The sequence below is a fragment of the Lissotriton helveticus genome, chromosome 3_1, assembly GCF_964261635.1.
Source record: "Lissotriton helveticus chromosome 3_1, aLisHel1.1, whole genome shotgun sequence".
NCBI classification, from domain to species: Eukaryota; Metazoa; Chordata; class Amphibia; order Caudata; family Salamandridae; genus Lissotriton; species Lissotriton helveticus.
In genome coordinates this window covers 508,175,216-508,194,449 of record NC_136061.1, presented here as the reverse complement: position 1 = coordinate 508,194,449, position 19,234 = coordinate 508,175,216, and positions in this window count along the sequence as shown.

The following is a 19,234-nucleotide window of genomic DNA, read 5'->3' as shown; positions in this document are numbered from 1 at the left end:
CGGTGCCACTGCACCTGTTGCATAATGTATAACCCCCACCCTGTATTGTGATGCAATTACATATGGTGTTGGATATTGTCTTAGCTTTCTGCAATTGCCTTTATAAATGAATGCATGGCTGAGATAGCATTATCTCTCTGATCAGCTAACCTGCCCTTCCTCATCCATGTGTTTCCAGCAGCCCTTTTTTCTTTCTTGGTTCCTGCTATCTCTCGCTCTGCATTGCAGTCTAGTATGGAATACACCGAAATGTTTGCTTGAGAGATTGTTCATCTGTATTGGCGAACAGGCAGACAGATTAGCACAACAATGTGAGTGTTACCCGCAGACACCATTTAACACCTTACACATCTTTTTTAACTTCAGCAGTTATCAGTCAGCTCGACGTAGGAAGTATATACTATACCAAAGTAAGGTATAGTGCGCATAGAGTCCAGTAGATCTCCAGAGGATTTACAGACGCTAAAGCAGATAATACTAATTCTCTCTTTTGTGTTAGTGTGGGCAAGCTGTTAAGCTTATCAGAGGGTAGTGCTAAGCTTTTGTTGTACAGACATAGGCAAGAAATGATTATATACACTCAATGGCTAAATACAAGAGCTATTACTTTAGTATATTCATTTTAAATAACAAAAGATGCTTTGTTGCAGTAAAATACATTTTGCAATATCACTGTTTTTGTCCTCATTAAACGTGTACACAGTGCATTTTTCAATCAATATAATGTTATCCTATAGGAGGAAACACAATCAGCAATTTGCAGGTAAGTAAACGTTTTACGAAATGAAGCTTTTGGATGAAAAATCAATACCCAGTAGGGTTTAGGTAAGAGACCTAAGTGCACCACCAGTGTCATAGGGGAGGCCAGGTACAGAGGTCAGACTCAGTATCTGGTGCCAATGTTATCAAAAGAAGAAAGTGATACTGCTTGCAGGTGAGTTGCATGGTTTTGGAACCCAGTCTCTGGGGTTAAGGTAAGCACAAGGGGGGCCCCAAGGCAGCATCAAACTTACACCTCCAGCGGCACAGGGGCCGCCAGGTGCAGAGTTCCAACACAGCGTCGGGCACCAAAGGCAAACCAATGGGGAATCTTGAACTTGGAAACAGGCTGCAGGCTCAGGCCAGGAGGCTGGCTGAAAGAAACCCACAGCTGCACAGGTAAGTTGGGATGTGCTGGCAAATCAGAACGCCATTGGTAGATCTTCCCAAGGCCCAGGGGCTCTGGGTACAGGGGTGTCCTTTGGCATCAGAAGTCAGCTTACCAGTGCGATCGCAGTTTCGGGGGGGGGGGTCGTCATGCAGACGCTGCAGGCATGTCTAGAAGTAGGAGGCTGGTACGGATCAGTCAGGCACACACTAGTGGTTTGGTAGGTTGGCGGGGGGCACCCTCTGAGTGCGTTTATTAATGAATGCAACACTGGAATCAGTGTGTTCTCATTAATATAAGATGTTTGATAGCAAACATCTTGGAATTCGTGATAGCATCATGGAGCTGCAGTACTCGTACCCAGGCCATGTACTCACTGGCTTTACTGTGCACTTATAATGTCTAAGAATGGACTTTGACACTATAGGGGTATATCTGCTCATGCAGTTATGCCCTCAAAAGAGACATAGTGCAGCCTGTTTTAGGGCTGTAAGGCCTGCTGTAGTGGTGACTTACCTATGCCTCTTGCAGTGCTGGTAGGCTTGGAAATAAGGGATGTGTGCCAGGTTGACTCTTCAATTTTATCTGCAGCAAAACACGCAGGCTGCAGTGGAAGTGTGCATTTGTTTGGTGAGTGGTCTCTTAGGGTTTCACAATACATGCTGCAGCCCTTAGAGAACCTCTCTGGTCACAAGGCCCTTGGTACCGCAGGTACCTTTTACAACAAACTTACATCAGTGCCAGAGGTGTGCCAATTGTGGAAATATAGCTACAGTTCTGGGAAACAAATATAGACACTGGGAACCTGGTTTGGAGCCCAGTGCAAGTCTGTCAAAGATGCATCAGTCAGAAAACAATTGGTGGGGGGTACTCCAGCAGACAGCCACTTTCCAACACAGGGTGCCTGCAGATCAAATCATCGCAGGAGAGTGTATGAACAGCGTTTCACAAAGGAACGGACAGTCACACCTTGTAGCTCAAGTTAAAGTGGGCTTTTGTGTGCTTGGAAATGTTACATATGTCCTCCAGTCACAAGATCATATTTCCATACCTATATAGAATGCAGGAACCTGGGTATCAAATATCATAGCAGTCAGATGTGAATGCACCGCTTATCCACAGCACAGTGTTTGAAGTTGTGTTTTTTGCCCCCCCTCATTTCATTTGCTGTTTTCTGACATATATGGATACACACATACCCACCCTACCTCCCAGAATTGGCAGAACACGTACATACACACACAAAGAACCAGCACTTACCTGCTCAGTGAGGAGGGCCAGGATGATGTGATGATGGCTGGTCACAGCAGGTCACAGTGACGCTCATCTGGTTCATGCTTTAATCTGTGCAGGCAGGCAGGGGCCGGTGTCTACAGTTAGGCTTGGCATGCCATGCCTGCAGGGCAGCTGCTCCCCGTAATGCAGCCACTGCTAGGTACACGCAGCACCCCAACAGGTTGCGGGTAGTATTCATACAGTGGCAATGCAGAGCAGCTTTTCACAGTGACTGTGGCTAACTTCGACTAGTTTCAGTTCAAGTGTAAGCTGATTAAAAAAATGGTACGCAAGTTTTAGTATTCTCCATGACCTCAATGTCACATAAAGTCTCCTGAATGTTACCAGCCTGCCTCCCCCTCGCCAACTCAGCCATCAGACCAGTTCCAAGCACAATTATCTCATGGAATTCGGACATCTGGAACAAGAACAGGTACATTTATTATTAATAATTACTAGGCCAAATGCCCAGGGATGGAAAATTCAATAGGCCTGGTCCTGTGAACTAAATGCCGATGTAAAGCACAGGAAACCTTCTGCACAAATTAAGCACTGCTTATATGTATTTAAAAAAGAAGATTTGGGCCTGGCAAAAGGTTTATTTTGCCAAGTCGATATGGCAGTTTAAAACTTCACATCCAAGCTTTGCAGTGGCAGGCCTGAGTCATGTTTAAAAGGCTACTTTGGTTGGTGGCACCATCAGTGCTGCAGTCCAGCTAGTAGCATTTAATTTGCAGGCTCTGGGCACATGTAGTGCACTCTACTAGGAACTTACAGTTAAATTAAATACGCCAATTATGGGTATGCCAACCAAACCATTTAGGTGAGTGGACACAAGCACTAGTACTAGTCATACTCTCCAGTATTTCACGAAATAATTGCGGAATCTGCTAAGAAGCGCGGTGAACGCAATATTTACCATTCTGGCTGCAAAAGAAGGTCTCGCGGCTGACAGCAAAAAAATCGTGACTTCTTATTTGCTGTACACACAAGCGGGTCACTACGTGCCGCTGTACAGACGTACTAGCGGTGCTTCCTCCTGCGCATTACAAATTGCCTACTAACTGGGGTGTGTAAGCATAAGTAAATCGCTTGCTATGTCTACAATCGATAGGTTTAGATTTGGGGGGAGATTTACAAGGTCTGGCGCATCTTTGCAAATCAGCAGGGATCCGCCAGAACACTTGTGACCCGCAAAACCACCCGTGATGCGCCGCATTTATAATGCGGCGCGCCGTGGCGCACGGATGGGCAGATGTGTGTCGTATCCCCCGGCGGAAATGCGGCACATTGCTGGAGTTGCGTCGCGGCTCCAGCAAGGCTCGGGCGTGTCCTATGCCTAACATGCTGCCTCAATCCTTACGCCTGCTTCAAGCAGGCGCTGGGTTTTGACGCCCAATGGCTGTAAAAGTGACTCCGTGAAATCTTGTAGACTTCACTGCGTCACTTTTACGAGGCGTACCTGCGAGGGAACACCCACCCTGCGCTGGAACGCCCACATGAAACCTGACGCAGGTTTCTTGTGGCGCAGGGGTTTACAACGTGACGCAACTCCCTAGATGCGTCACATTGTAAATACGGCGCAACATGGCGCATGATTTAAGCCGCCGCTGCGTCATAGAAGTGACACAACGGCGACTTGTAAATCTGCCCCTTGGTATTTAAAATCAATATATTCGTCACTCTCAAGGCATTGTTTCATTCACTCTATGAATCGTAACATGCCTCCTTTGTGAGATTTTATTACGAAACAACTCACCAATGCGTCGAGCTGACGTCGAGTGAATATACAAAGCCCCTAGCGGGAACCCGCTTTTTATGAAAAGTGCCAGGGTGTTGTAAAGAAAATACAAGTATGTGCGAACTTCTCTCTCTTGTCTTTTGGCGAAATCGATTTAAATGAGTTATTACCCCCAGGTCCCTCCTGTCCTCGTCCCCTTCATTCATAACACATGAGATTAACCATCTCTCAGACAGAAAAAAGAAAGCAGGAATGCTGGTACGCCCCTCCCTCTCCCTATAGGGAGTACATAAGGGTACAGTACCCAGCATGCCTCCTGTTCTTTTTTCTGTCTGTCGAAAGTTTTTTCTGCATGGATCCAGGAGCCGATGGGCTCCTGGGGCTTACCTGCTGCTGGGCTTCAGGTAGGGCTGGTCTTCCCAGGTCTCTCCTCCTGCCGGGCTTGGGGAGTTTCCTGCGGGCACTTCGGGCTGTTCTTTGCTGATTTGATCCGGTTGGCCCTGGAGGTGCCCGCGCCGCGTCTCCGTTCTGCCGGGTTTTTTGGAGACGCGGCGCTCTTGGAGGGATTGCTGCGGTGCTGCGGCGGCTCCGGTGTGGCTGGGGCGCTTCCTTCCTGTTTCTGCCTGACTTCCTTTGTTGGGGGCAGGAAGTCAGGCGTTTTCCATGATCGGCTGGCGGCAGTGTTTGGAGGTGTTGCCGGTCTTTCATGTAAGTACCGCGTAGAGGTTTCCTTTTCCTCTTTTTAAGCGGCTGTGGGGTTTCTTGTCCCTGCATTCGTTTTTTGCTGGTGCTGGTGCGTGGTGCTGCTATTTGGTCTCGGTGCACTTCTCGTATTCTGTGTGCCTCGCTCGCTGGCTTGCTTCCTGGCTTGGCTTGCTGGCTTGGCTGGGGTGCGCCTTCGCTCTTGCTCTGCTCTGTGTTTCCTGCTCAGAGGAGGGGGGTTTGGACGCTGATCCTGTTAAAGGGAAATATGTCGATAAGGATATGTTGCCGTACTTGTTGAGCCATGTTAAGGCTAATATGGGGTTCCCTGCGGATGATGTCCCTGGTACTTCTGGGGGTTCCTTGCTTCGCCAGTTCCAGTACTCTGCACCAGTGGTAATGCCTGTTCATCCGTGTGTGAAGGAGGTTTTGGATCGGGTGTGGAAGGATCCGGATCGCATCCTGCTTCCTCGCTTCATGGCCAAGCTGTATCCTCTTCAGGATATGGCTAAGGATTTGCCGGACTCTGTTACTGTGGATTCATTTGTGCCGAGTCTGGTGGGGCGCACCTCTTTGGCCGAGGATGCGGTTGTACGTGATCCTGTTGATAAGAGGGTGGACGCGTCCCTTCGTAAAGTGTATTCTGGTTCCCATCTGGCGCTGCGGGCTGGCATTTACGGGACTTATGTGGCACAGTCTTTGCTTTCTGACTTGAAGACTTTGTATGGTTCCATGGATAATGCCACTGACTGTTCTGACATTCTGGCTCACATTGAGCGTCAGGTGGAGTTTCTATCTGACGTGTCCTTCGACGTGGTGCGTGCCTCTGCTCTGTCGGGGGGTGCTTGCATTGCTGCTCGTCGAAACGTGGTCCTCAAAGACTGGAAGACTGGTTCGGCCCAGAAGTCGGCTGCGCTGAGGTTGCCCTTTCATGGTTCCATGTTGTTTGGTGCTGAGTTGGAGGGCAAGCTTCATCGGCTTTTCAAGGAGAAGAAACATTCCTCCTCTTTCAAGCTGCCCTCGGCTGCTCCGGCGTTTTCTAAGCCAAAGCCTTTCTTTCGCCCCTCTTCTCACAGGCAGTTTTCCAGGGGTCGTGGTCGTTTTCAGCCTGGTCGGGGTCGGGACAAGAAGGCGAAGTCCCCTCCTGCGAAGCCTCGTTCCTGACTATCTGGGGTCCGAGGTCGGATCCTTGGTAGGTGGTCGGCTTCGGTTGTTTCTTCCGGCCTGGATGTCCTCCTGTTCAGACTTATGGGTCCTGGACGTGATCCATTTGGGGTACCGTGTGGAGTTCTCCAGCCTGCCTCCGGACTCGGGGGTCCGTCCGACTCCTTGGCCGTCCTGCCCGTCCGTCCTGACTCCATCCCCCCTCTTTCCCGCTGCCCTGAGCCACTCCCAGCCGAGTATTGACGCTGTGGAGTTGGTCCCGGGCACAGAATTGCGGCGGCCATCTTGTGTGTGGGTGGGTTCTACAGTGCTCTAGTTGAGCATAAAAGGGGTCCCCATGGGCCAGGCGCTTCATTGTGTGTGCCTGAGTCCCTCCTGAGGCGGAAGCCGGGAGGCTGTGTCATTTTGTGCTGCATTTGACTGTACTTGCTTTTAAAACTGAAAATAACTGCAAAAATCGGCGTTTTCATTACTCACTCGTAATTTTGTCTAAATAGCTTGATCTTAAGAAGCTTGACTCTCTGACTCCATCCCCCCTCTTTCCCGCTGCCCTGGGCCACTCCCAGCCGAGTATTGACGCTGTGGAGTTGGTCCCGGGCACAGAATTGCGGCGGCCATCTTGTGTGTGGGTGGGTTCTACAGCGCTCTAGTTGAGCATAAAAGGGGATGTCTACTCCTCCGCGCAGCGGACGCGCTGTGTGGGCGTGCCTGACTCGCGCCGGAGTCGTGCCAGAGTCCTGCCCGTCTGCGCCCGTCCGCGGCCGACCGGGCCCAGGGTCCAGGGACTCTGTCACCTCTGTTACATACTCTCCCTGTGCCCTGAGAAATCTACAACCCGAGCACTGTCATCTACCCCCTGCCTGCCTGGATCGTATCTCCGCACTGGGCATCGCGCGCACAGTCTCCCCTCCTCACCCTATTGCCCATCCCCTATTTTGTACGGATAGTCAAGACTCACGCATACATGTATTATATTTAAATACACGATCTTTTGTAAAACATCAGGCTGACCTTTTTATTTTACTCACCAATGAGACCCCTGATATTCTTTTAATCACCGAAACTTGGTTAACTGATGACTCTCTCCCCGATATCCTGGCGGCCCTACCCCCTGACTACTATATGTTTAACATCAATCGTCCCCCCGGCCGTGCCGGTGGTGGGGTGGCAGCTGTGATACGTAAGGAGCTCAAATTCATCTCTACATCCTCCTTCACTCTTGCCGATGTAGATAATCTTATCATCAGTCTTGAAACAGGAGAGGGAGCCCTTACTCTCATTGTCCTCTATCGTCCCCCGTCCTCGATGCCTTTGTTTCCTGCCACCTTTAGTGAACAATTAGCCAATCTGATCACCTCATCCGCCCGACTCGCTATCTTTGGCGATTTTAACTATTGGTACGATGACAGCGCTGCCGGCCTCCACGCTGCGGAGCTGTTCGAAGTCCTCTCTAACTTCAACATGCACCAACATGTCTCTACCCCCACTCATGCTAGGGGTCACACATTAGACCACATCTGGACCTACAACCTCACTCTCTCCTGTCCTGTGGTATTTGGTCGGACCATCATTTAATCGACACGGTGATCACAGTCAGGGGTCGTGTCAAAGCTCCTGCCGTAGCAGGTGGGGTTGCTCGCAAATGGGGCACCCTTGATTCGAAAGGTTTTCTGTCCTCCCTGGCTGACACTCAACCTCCATTGCGTCGCAACGTGACAGTCCAGGCCTTGGAAGATGATTTTTCCAGCTGGATCACCAAAGCTAGTGATATTTTCGCCCCTCTTTCCAAATTTCCCCGTTCTCGCCACAGCAAGTCACACAGGTGGTTCAATACCTCCCTGAAATCCCAGCAACTTAAACTGCGCCAGATGGAACGCAGGTGGAGACGCTCCTACTCACCACCCGACAGAGTGGCTTACGTCGAGGCACGAAAAATATACAAAAGTGCTATTATAGCTGCCAAATCCTTATACTTCTCCGACAGAATCTCCGCTGCCCCCAACAAGTCCAAGGAAATATTTAGAATCATGGGCGAGTTGACGTCTGATGCCAGAACCCTCCCTTCCCAGGTCCCCACCCAACAATATTGTGATGCTTTAAATAGCTTTTTTACTGAGAAGATCATCAAGATCAAGAACACTATTCCCCCTGCCCGTCCTGCCGCTCCACTTGCCCTTCCCCTGGAAACCCATCTTCACTGTTACACTTTCCCTTCCTCGATTCTTTATCCCTTGCCAAACTCGCCTCTCGAGTCAAATCTGGCTCCCCCAATGATTGTTGCCCTCCCTCTGTTTTCAGGGACACCTGCGTGGCCCTGCCAAACTGCATCTTGCCTCTACTAAACACCTCTCTTGAGGCCAGCATTGTACCCAACTCCTTTATGGAGGCTGCCTTGGTACCATTGCTAAAAAAACCTGGAGCTGATCCAGAGGACCTTGCCAACTATCGGCCCATTTCTCTCCTGCCTTATCTCTCTAAGATCTTGGAGGCACATGTCACCAGCTGCCTCTCTCAGTTCATCGAGTCCTCCGGCCATCTCGAGCCTAACCAAGCCGGCTTCAGACCTGCCCATTCTACTGAGGCTGTGATCCTTGCGGTTATGGACTCTCTCAGGAGCAATGCCGATAAAGGGTCTCCTCAGGCTCTGATCCTCCTTGACCTGTCGGCAGCGACCATAACATCCTCCTCCACCGTGTCGAGCAAGCCGGCATCCGGGGTTCGGCCCTGGCCTGGATTCAATCCTTCTTGACAGGCAGAACCCAGGCTGTCCACTTGGGTCCTTTCACAGCCACCCGGGAACTATTCACCTGTGGAGGGCCTCAGGGTTCTTCTCTGTCTCCCCTGCTTTTTAATCTTTATCTTCGCCCGCTCATCCACTCCTTGAAGAGCTGGGACATCACTGTCTTCAATTACGCAGACGACCTGCAAATCATTTTTCCTCTCAACATTTCTAACGCAGCTCTCAACTGTCAGGCGGTCATGTTACATATCCAGCAATGAATGAACCTCAATCAGCTTAAGCTGAACCCAGGGAAGACATAGCTAATTCTCCCGGGCAGCAGTTCCACCCATTGGGGCCCACAGTTCTGGCCTGTAGAGTTGGGTTCCCCGCCCATTCCGGCCAAGTCGGCAAAGAGCCTGGGGATTATTATTGATCCTGAGCTCTCCCTCAAGCCTCAGGTTGGTGCAGTCGTATCCTCCTGTATGTTTCAGCTTCGGATTATCAGGAAAGTTTCCCACCTCCTATCGCCTGAAGCCTTGATACAAGTTCTGATCGCCCTAGTGCTCTCCCGCCTGGATTTCTCCAACTCCCTGTACTATGGCCTACCAAAATATCTGCTTCATAGGCTGCAAATTGTGCAGAACCAGGCGGCCCGACTAGCCTATAAGATCCCGAAGTGGCAGTCTGCAAAACCATTGCTTCGCAAACTCCACTGGCTGCCGGTCGAACAGAGAGCCGCATTTAAGATCGGCTGCCTGACCTACAAAGCTGTGACTGGTACGTCTCCCGCCTTCCTAAGATCTCTAGTGACTCCTTACCGTCCAGCACGTAACTTACGGTCCTCCCATCATCAACTTCTGACTGCAGTTCCAATCAAACTTAAAAAATATGGTGGCTGCAGATTTGCCCATCTAGCCCCCAAACTTTGGAACCAGCTGCCGTTATTGCTCAAATCTTCCATGTCTCTGCTGGAATTTAGAAAATGTCTTAAAACCAATCTCTTCACACAGTCTGGCTAGCTCCCCTCCTCCACATCTCTCAGCACCACCCAGCGCCAGGAAACCTACGGTGACAGAGCACTATATAAGTCCCCCTTAAGATAAGATAAGAGATAAGACGTGTGGAACTGTCTCTGGGAGTTCAGTCTCTGTTGGACAAGGGGGCGGTTCGGGTGGTTCTTCCGGGGGAGCTGGGTCGGGGGTTTTACTCCATCATTTTTCTGGTGCCCAAGGTGACTGGAGGGTTTCGTCTTGTTCTGGATCTCAAGGCCCTGAACAAGTTTGTCATGCGGATTCCATTCAAGATGGAGACTCTTCAGAGGGTGATTCCCCTGGTTTTCCAGGGTCATTACATGTGCACTCTGGACCTTCAGGATGCCTATTATCACGTGCCTGTCCATCCTCTCTCCAGCCCCTTCCTTCGCATTTGTCTTCTGGGGGTACATTGCCAGTTTGTTGTTCTTCCTTTCGGCCTGAGGTCGGCTCCCAGGGTGTTTACCAAGGTGGTGGCTCCCTTGGTTGCTTTTTCTTGCACCTCCAGGGGATGATGGTTTATCCGTATCTGGACGACTGGCTCCTGCATGCTCCTTCCGCGGAGCAGTTGTTGATGGATCAGAGTTTGGTGTGTGCGGCCTTGCGGTACCATGGGTTCCTGTTGAATCTCCCCAAACGCCGGCTTCCCCCGTCTCAGGACTTGCAGTTCATCGGGGCCCGTTTCCGCACGGATTTGAATCGGGTGTTCCTGCCGGTGGATCGTGCTGTGACCCTGTGTTCCCTGGCGCGTCGGTTTCTGGTGGGTCGGTCCTTCCAGGTCCGTCTTTGGTTGCGCCTTCTGGGCCTGATGGCGGCCACGGTGTTCACGGTGCCTTGGGAGCGTTTCCATCTTCGTCCTTGGTGGTCCTCCCTGCTGACTCGATGGGATCCCTTGTCAGGGGACTTGTTCCTTTTGGTTCCTGTGTCCCTGGCGATCCTTCCTGCCCTGCGTTGGTGGTCTCTGTCGTCCAATCTGGACAAGGGCTTGCCTCTGCAGTCTCCTCCTCCGGTGGTCCTTACCACGGTTGCCAGCGCTCTGGGCTGGGGGGCGACTTTGGGGTCGGAGTGCCTTCAGGGTCGGTGGTCCCTTCTGGAGAGTCGTTGGTCTTCGAACTGGCGGGAGTTGTCTGCTGTGTGTCGGGCTGTCCGGGGGTTTCGGCTCCTTCTGGTGGGCCAGCATGTGTTGGTTCGGTCGGACAACTCGGTGACGGTGGCATACTTGAATCACCAGGGCGGTATCCGTTCTCGGTCCCTGAACGCGGTGGTGTCCTTGTTGTTTTGCTGGGCGGAGTGCCATCTGTTGTCCCTGGTGGCTGTACATGTCCGGGGGGTGGACAATGGGGTGGCGGATGCCCTCAGTCATTTTTTTCCTGCCTCCCTGGAGTTGGCCTTGACTCCAGTGGCCTTTCGTCTGGTGTGCGTGAGGTTTGGTCTTCCCTTTCTGGACCTCTTTGCTTCCCGGCACAATGCGCAGCTTCCCCGTTTCTTCTCCCGGGTCCCACAGGAGGGGTCTTGGGGAGTGGATGCCCTGTCCCTTCCTTGGCCTCCCCGCCTGCTGTACGCCTTTCCTCCTCTGGTTCTGATCTCTCGCTTCCTGTCCCGGCTGTTGCTGGAGGATCGGGAGGTGGTGGTGGTGGTGGTGCCTTTCTGGCCCCGCAGGTCTTGGTTTCCCACGCTGATGCTGTTGGCTGTCCGGGGTCCGTGGTTCTTCCCCTTCCCTCCGTCTCCATTACGGTCCTCTCCGATGTTGCCCCTGCGGCGGCTTCGGCTGTCGGTTTGGCGGTTGAGAGGCAGGGGTGGCGGAATAGGGGTCTCCCGGAGCATTTAGCCTTGGCTATTCAGCGGTCTCGGAAGCCTTCTACCCTTCAGTCCTATGGCAGGCATTGGGGCAACTTTGAGCGTTGCTGTCTTGGCCTGGCTTTGTCGCCCTTGGTTTGTCCTTTGCCAAATGTTCTCCAGTTCCTTTGGGATGGGTTCGAGAGGCGTTTGTCTGTTTCTACTCTCCGAGCTCAGTGGGCTGCCATCAGGGCTTTTCGGGCTCCTTGGGGGAATCTGCCAGATGTGGATGGTCTGGTTTCCCGTCTGTTGCGTAGTTTTTCTAATTCCCGCCCTGTGGTGCATACTTCTTTTCCTCTCTGGGATCTTCCCTTGGTTTTGAGGGTTCTTGTTGCCGCTCCCTTTGAACCTTTGGAGGAGGTCGATATGAAGTTTGTCACCCTGAAGGTTGTTTTTTTTGGTGGCTATCACTTCTGCTCGTTGTCTGGGGGAGCTGGGTGCTTTGATGGCTCGGGAGCCCTTTCTGTCCTTTTCTGCTGACGGGGTGGTTCTTCATTTGGATTCCTCCTTCGTTCCTAAGGTTTCCTCCCAATTCCATCGCTCTCAGGACCTGGTCCTGCCTGCTTTGCTTTCGGCTCCGGTGGACGGGGACGACCTCCCTTGGTCCTTGCTGGATGTTTGCCGGGCTTTGCGGGTTTATTTGGATGGGACCCGTGACTTTCGGCTTTCTGACTCCCTGTTTGTTTCTTTTGGTGCTGTCTCCAGGGGTTGCCGTGCTTCTTCTTCTTCCATTGGGCGTTGGTTGAAGCAGGTTATTGTTCTGGCCTATTCCCTTTCAGGTTCCCCTCCCCCGGCTGGGGTTCAGGGGCGTTCTACTAGGGGGATGGCTGCTTCCTGGGGGGAGGTTCGTGGGGTGTCCCTTTCTGAAATTTGTAGGGCCGCCACTTGGGCTTCTGCTAATACCTTTGTTCGGCATTACCGTATCCAGAATGTTCTGGGGGATGACACTAACTTTGGCTTGGGGGTTCATCGGGCTGTGTGTTCCTGATTCCCCTTGTTTTCCTTTGTGCTGTGCTGTTGTTTTCAATAAATTGCTGGGTTTTGCTGTTCTGCTGTGTCCTGGTGGTTTGTTGTTTGATGATGGCCGGTTGCTGCTTGGGAGTTCTCATGTGTTATGAATGAAGGGGACGAGGACAGGAGGGACCTGGGGGTAATGTCCTATTACTTACCGGTAATCTGCATTACTCCGGGTCCCGTTGTCCTCGTCCCCTTCATTACATCCCTCCCTCCCTCCCGGGCTTTCCGGCCCTCATCTTGGGCTTGGTGGTTCAGGAGGCATGCTGGGTACTGTACCCTTATGTACTCCCTATAGGGAGAGGGAGGGGCGTACCAGCATTCCTGCTTTCTTTTTTCTGTCTGAGAGATGGTTAATCTCATGTGTTATGAATGAAGGGGACGAGGACAACGGGACCCGGAGTAATGAAGATTACCGGTAAGTAATAGGACATTTTCGCAATATTGCGGAAAGTACAGAGGTGCCCCTGCTGCAAAAAAATGACCGGTGTTAGAGGCAATCGTATTTAACGCCCCCCTAACAGCATGGCGCACCTGCTATGGGTCCTGCTCTGCCCTTTTTGAGGTTGGGACGCACAGCTGGCGCAGCGTGCTCTTGTACTGTTCAGCTTCCTGAGAACTCACTCAACCATGGTTGTATCTTATTATGTATTTTTTAGGTAAGAGGTAGGTTAGAAAAAAGTTGCATGTTTGCCTTATTTGAGACATACATTTCCCTGGTCCATGCGTGAGCTGCTCATCGGATCCAGGTTCTTTCACTGCATTCTGGAACTGGTTGTGGTGAATACATAATGACATAGAGGGCTGCAAATACCTGGATACCAATTTTTAAACAAAAAATAACCATGTCCGGCTGCGCCACTCACGCTGGGACGGGTAACTTTCAGAGCCCTGAATAAATTGTAAAGCTGGGAGCGAAGCGTGTGTTTGCTTGAACTTTACAGTCGATGGGCTGATTGATTTGAGACAAAATGGCATGCATCTTTCAGATTAAGGAGTTGCCCGTTCCTCCAATATTCAATTATTTCTCGGAAAGGTGTGCCCCAGTCTATATTCCTGGCACAAGACGCATTGAAATAAGATTAAGTATATATCCATACACTTCGTTTCCTGTTTATTCAGTTAACTGATGTGAAAAGTAATGAATGCATATCAATCAAGGGGATTAACATTTGTATTTTCGACTTCACGAACCAATAAACGCATGACGATGAATGATTCAACTTGAACTTTTTACTTGCGAAAAATGTACAACTGATGAGAAGAGAGCCACTGAGTAAACAGTTAAAGAAATGTAAAAATATGTGTTAAATCAAGTTTCAATGTGACTTGTGCAAACAGCACGTACCCATGGCATACCACAACCTTTCAAAAGAAGAATACGCCTTTATTTGAAAGTAAATAATTATGTTAAAAAAATAGAAGTGTGCAACTACAGGATGATAGCTATTTACCAGTTATTCCTCCTGTACTGTTAATTTCCATTACTGTATGCTCCAAGCTAGTTATCAAGGGTGTGTGGGTACATTTTGGTCTGTCAGTCAGCTGATATAAAGTTGAGGTCTCAATGCTTCTGAAACGGAGTCATTTTAGGGACAAGGTGGGAATTCCATTGATATCACCAATACTAAACTGAAACCCTACGAATGTCGTAGACATTAACACATTCCAAATATCAACTGAAATTTTCCTCACAGTAGCGCAGATGTCCAAACCCCCCATGCTAGCAAGTTAATCCAGTACAAACCTTATCTAACTGGTCATCTACAATGTCCATCAGCACCATTTTCCTACCTGGTGGCATTGTAATCAAACTTCCCCACTGATTATTGATGCAAACTCCCTCCTATGTCACTTCAACGAAGGATGAGGATTGAATACACAAGCAATATCACAACTTGTTGGTGGTCCTAGACTTTCATTGAAAAGTAAGCTCTAGCGGTCCTGTTAATCCCAATCAGTCAGGGAAAGGGGGGTATAAGAGTTTAATAAATTCAACCATATTAATACTCTGCAAAATATCTATCTCTCTTTTAAGTCTGAGAGGTATGTATTCAGATTCAATTACAGTAACTACATACTCAGTAATGATCTTGATTCTGTCTGTGTGGGCAACTCCACTGCCTAGGGAAGGGGGCTGCTAGCAGAGGGCCTGTAGTAATAGTCTCATATTTAGGGTGTAGACTGCATATGCTGCACCTGTAAGTCACATGGTGGCGGGTGTTGCATTGTGAAAGGGCTAACACCTACCCCCATGTCACTGATCCGCCTAGATCAATGTATAACATGCTTATATGAGCCCTGCCAATGCATCTCCACTCACTACAATCCTGCGCTCTAGGGAGTCTGAGGAGGAGGTGTCATGCCTCACGGGAAGCAGCGGTGCCCCGGTAGGGATGAATACATGGACGCTATAACATCCCAGTGAGATAAATTTTCCCGTGGAACCAGAGAAGCAGGCAGTCCTACGTGATACACCACGAAAAGAATCCCTAAACACGAGGACATGACGTTTATGCCTCTGGTTCTGCTACCTTAAGATTATATGTAAACAGAGAAGCGAGCAGTCCTATGTGGATAAATAGCGAAACGAACGCTGACACTGCTAGGACAAGATTTCGGCGCCTCTGGATTTTAATACTAGAAAGAAAAGGAGTAGCACAGCATTGAGCATAATAATTTTGGATAGTCTATACTCCATGCCCAAGAGCCTATATTATCAGGAGCACTTTATAGGCAGCTTCAACTCGTTTTGCGGTTTTAACAATTCGCACACAAATATGGAATAACATAGAATCTGAAAATATCCTTCCAATACGGACCCCCAGGGTAATTATATTGACCCCTATCTATACCCTGACAGAAATCAAACGTTGTCTTGATAAAGGTGGACAGAACTTTGGAAAACCACCGAAACGCGTCGACGCTTCACCAAGTATAATTCATGATCTCGACATCTTTTGCTGATATACAAAATTATGGTGTACATAGCTTAGGTGTTCATAAACGGGTCCGAATATACAACCAGTATTGCACAAATTCTATGTCTTACAGTCCTTTCTGTCTTTGTGTTTCAATCTTGCTGGCCAATATTGAATGTTGATTGAATTTTTTTTTATTGTTTTATTTGTGTCGAGTGGGATCCTTCCAGTCCACTCTTCTTTTAAAAAAAGTTTGTATTTTCAATAAATTGTAAGAATTCTTGACTTAAGCTTGTAATTTGTCATTATTTTCCCTTGACCCTTTGGCTCACCTCATTTATTCATGTTCAAGGGAACACTCTGTTTCACTGTTTCAATTGTCTGCCATGTGCTTCAAATTGTGGGCACATGTAGGAGTTGTCGTTTGGGACTGTGCAGTGTGTTGGTGTGTCCTTGCACTCCTGGGGGACACCTACTTGTTGTTGCTGCCAGTAGTTAGTATACAGAGTGTGTGACTGCCAAGTCGGTGTTGTGTTTTGTTGCCGTGTGTCTTGTTACTGTTTGTGCTCACTGTGCAGACCTGCTTCAGCCACACTGACATTATTTGTGAGTTTTCTCATCCATTGCTGTCACTTTACCCATTTTTTACTCCAGTAGGGTATGAGGTATGTGGAGTCATACCATCCACTATATGTGCTTCTGATGCCTACACATTGTGAGTTATTCCTCTATGTGTTTGTGGACTGTACACTGCTCACCTGTCCACTACTGAAGTACACACCACTTCAATCTCATGTCTTCCACCCCATGGCTTGCCAGTGTGTGAGCCTCCCCACCACTTTGTAGTGTGACACTATGCTGTGTGAGGCTGATCTGTGTACAGGACCATTGTGCCACTCAGGGCAGTTCCAAATTTAGTTAGTGTGAAGAAGTACATGAGACAGGACAACAGTTATTCTTTATTTTCAGTTCAAGGTACAGCAAAATCCCAGCCAAAGGGCAGCCATCAGCAACTGACTCTCAGTACTTGGCAACCAAGCCAGCACACCATACATTCTAGATTTCTGAAGGTTGTGTGTTCCATATTGGTGCACCTGGCTAACACAGAGTAATGCAAAGGCATATACCACACACCTTACCCCAAATACAAATATTAATTGCGAGAATAAAAGGTATATTTAGTCCAAAACATAGCTAAGCAGTTTCTGCGGAGTTTTACAAGTGTGAGTGCTCCTACGCAGAGGAGAAACAACCCTAGAAGAGACAAGTTTATTATTTCTGCAAACAAGAACACAAGAACGTACATGAACAATTCTACTCAAGTTCCAAATACACCCATCATCAAGTTTTACAGCATTAAGAAAGAGTTTGGTTACAGTACATGGAGGAGAGAATTTTGCACTACCACACTTCTGGGGAATGCGTACCCTCACAAGGTCACCCACACTAATCAAGGTGCGAGAAACGGCATGTCTGATATCAAATCTGACCTTTCTCTTGACTGTCTGAGATTCTGACGAGCACACACTGAACATCCTCACAGATGTCAATATCAGTACCTTTCTTTCTCATCCACACATGTAAGTATTAGGAGTGTGCCCTCTAAACAACACAAAAGGGACTTTCTCAGTGGTAGTCAAGCAATATACCATAACTCTCTCAACAATTGAAGCCTTCCAGGCACGGTTTTGTTTTTTAGCTAGTTGAATTGATTCTTTCAGAACACGGTTGAATCTCTCTACCATTCCGTTACCTTCTGGATGATAGAGAGAACAACGCTTGTGTTCAATTCCTTTCTTGGCCAAGAACCCTTCCATTTCTCTTAATATTAGCTGCACACCATTGTATGTCTGGAGAGATTAAGGAATGCCCTCCCTGCAGAAAACATCCTCTAAGAACTTTATGACATCTTTAGTGTCTATACTTCATGTGACTTTTACCTCTGGCCATCTGGAGAACATGTCAATTAACACAAGAACATAAGATTGACCCATCTTGCAGGAGATAGGGCCCAGCAGATCTAGTGCCACATGCTGCCAACAACGTGTGGGAGCCTCTTGTATAACCATTGGCTGAACTCTCTTTTTACAAATGTTATCACAGACATTGCACTCCATGCAGTCTCCCACCATTCGCTCCACATGCATATCACTTGTGGGTCAGAAGTGGAGGCAAACTCTTTCCTTAGTTTTAGAGATGCCTTGGTGGCCTAGATTGGCCAAATGAACTATTTTTTGCCTGCGGGAAGTTGGAGTGACAAGGTGTGTTCCCCTCTAAAGTAAATCCTCATTCAACGAAAGTTCATTCCTTACATTCCAGAATTTTCAGACACCTTCAGTCAAACTCCTGATGCCTTTCCAACCTCCCGACAAAAATTTACACACATCAAGCAAGTCCTGATCACTTTTCATAGAGTCTCTCCACTCTGACTCAGAAACAACACCTTCAACCAGCTCACATACTTTGAAGTCATCAATTTCCCAGGTATCTTCAGAGTCAAGAGAGTTTTTTTTAGCTTGTTTGGGAATCAAACTAGAAAGACAGTCTGCCACTTTGTTATCCACACCCGGGATGTATTTTACAACATAGTCAAAGTCTTGGAGTGCTATGACCCACTTGCATATCTGTGAGGAGAAAGCGTCTAATTACTTTTACAGAATAGATCTTTTAGGGGCTTGTGATATGGATGGACAACAAAAGAGGTGCCCCAGAGAATTTTGTTGAGCTTTTTTATGGCCCAGACAATACACAACGCCTCTTTTTCAATTACAGAATATTGAAGCTCTGGACCAATGAGAGCTCTTGATAGAAACAGGATGGTTTCTACTTTGCCATCTCTAGTCTGCTTAAGAACGGCACCCAAGCCACGTGAACTGGCATCGGTGACAAGAATGGAGCTCGAAGAAGTGTCAAAGCTCTGTAGGGAAGGAGCGGAACAAAGACCTTTAATAAGTTCCTTAAACTCCAACTGGCATTGAGAAGACCATGAGAATTTCACACCTTTCTTTAAGAGGGACCTGAGAATAAAGGTACGACAGGCAAACCGAGGAACAAATTTATTGTAGTACTCAGCCATACCTAGGAAGGTTACTAGTTCATCCCGCGGGATGGGAAGTTTCTCAATGGTTTTCACCAGCTGATCTCTGGGCCTAACTCCCTCACTGGTCAAACGGTGACCCAAGTAATCAGTCACAGAGAGATTAAACTTGCATTTCTTTTCACGCAGAGTTAAGCCTCTCTCCTTGAATCGTTCAAGCACACTCCTCCGTTTTGCATCATGTTCACTCTGAGACGAGCTGTGGATTAAAACATTGTCCTGGTATATCTTGACTCCCTCCACCCCACTCAGCACGTCTTCCATGACTCTCTGAAAAACAGAGGCAGCAGAAATCAAGCCAAATGGAAGGCGTGTGAACTTATATGTTCCAAAAGGGGTTGTGAAGGCAGTCAAATCCATGGACTTTTCATCAATTTTGACCTGATGATATGCCGCATAGAGATCCAAAGTGTAAAAGATATGTGCATCCCTCAAATGGACTAACATTTCAGTTATGTTTGGGAGAGGGTACCTGTCAGCGACCACAGCACGGTTGAGAGCGTGAAGATCCACACATAAGCGCACCTCACCGAAGGCTTTACGCACTAGAACTACTGGAGCTAACCATTCACTAGCCTCTGTTT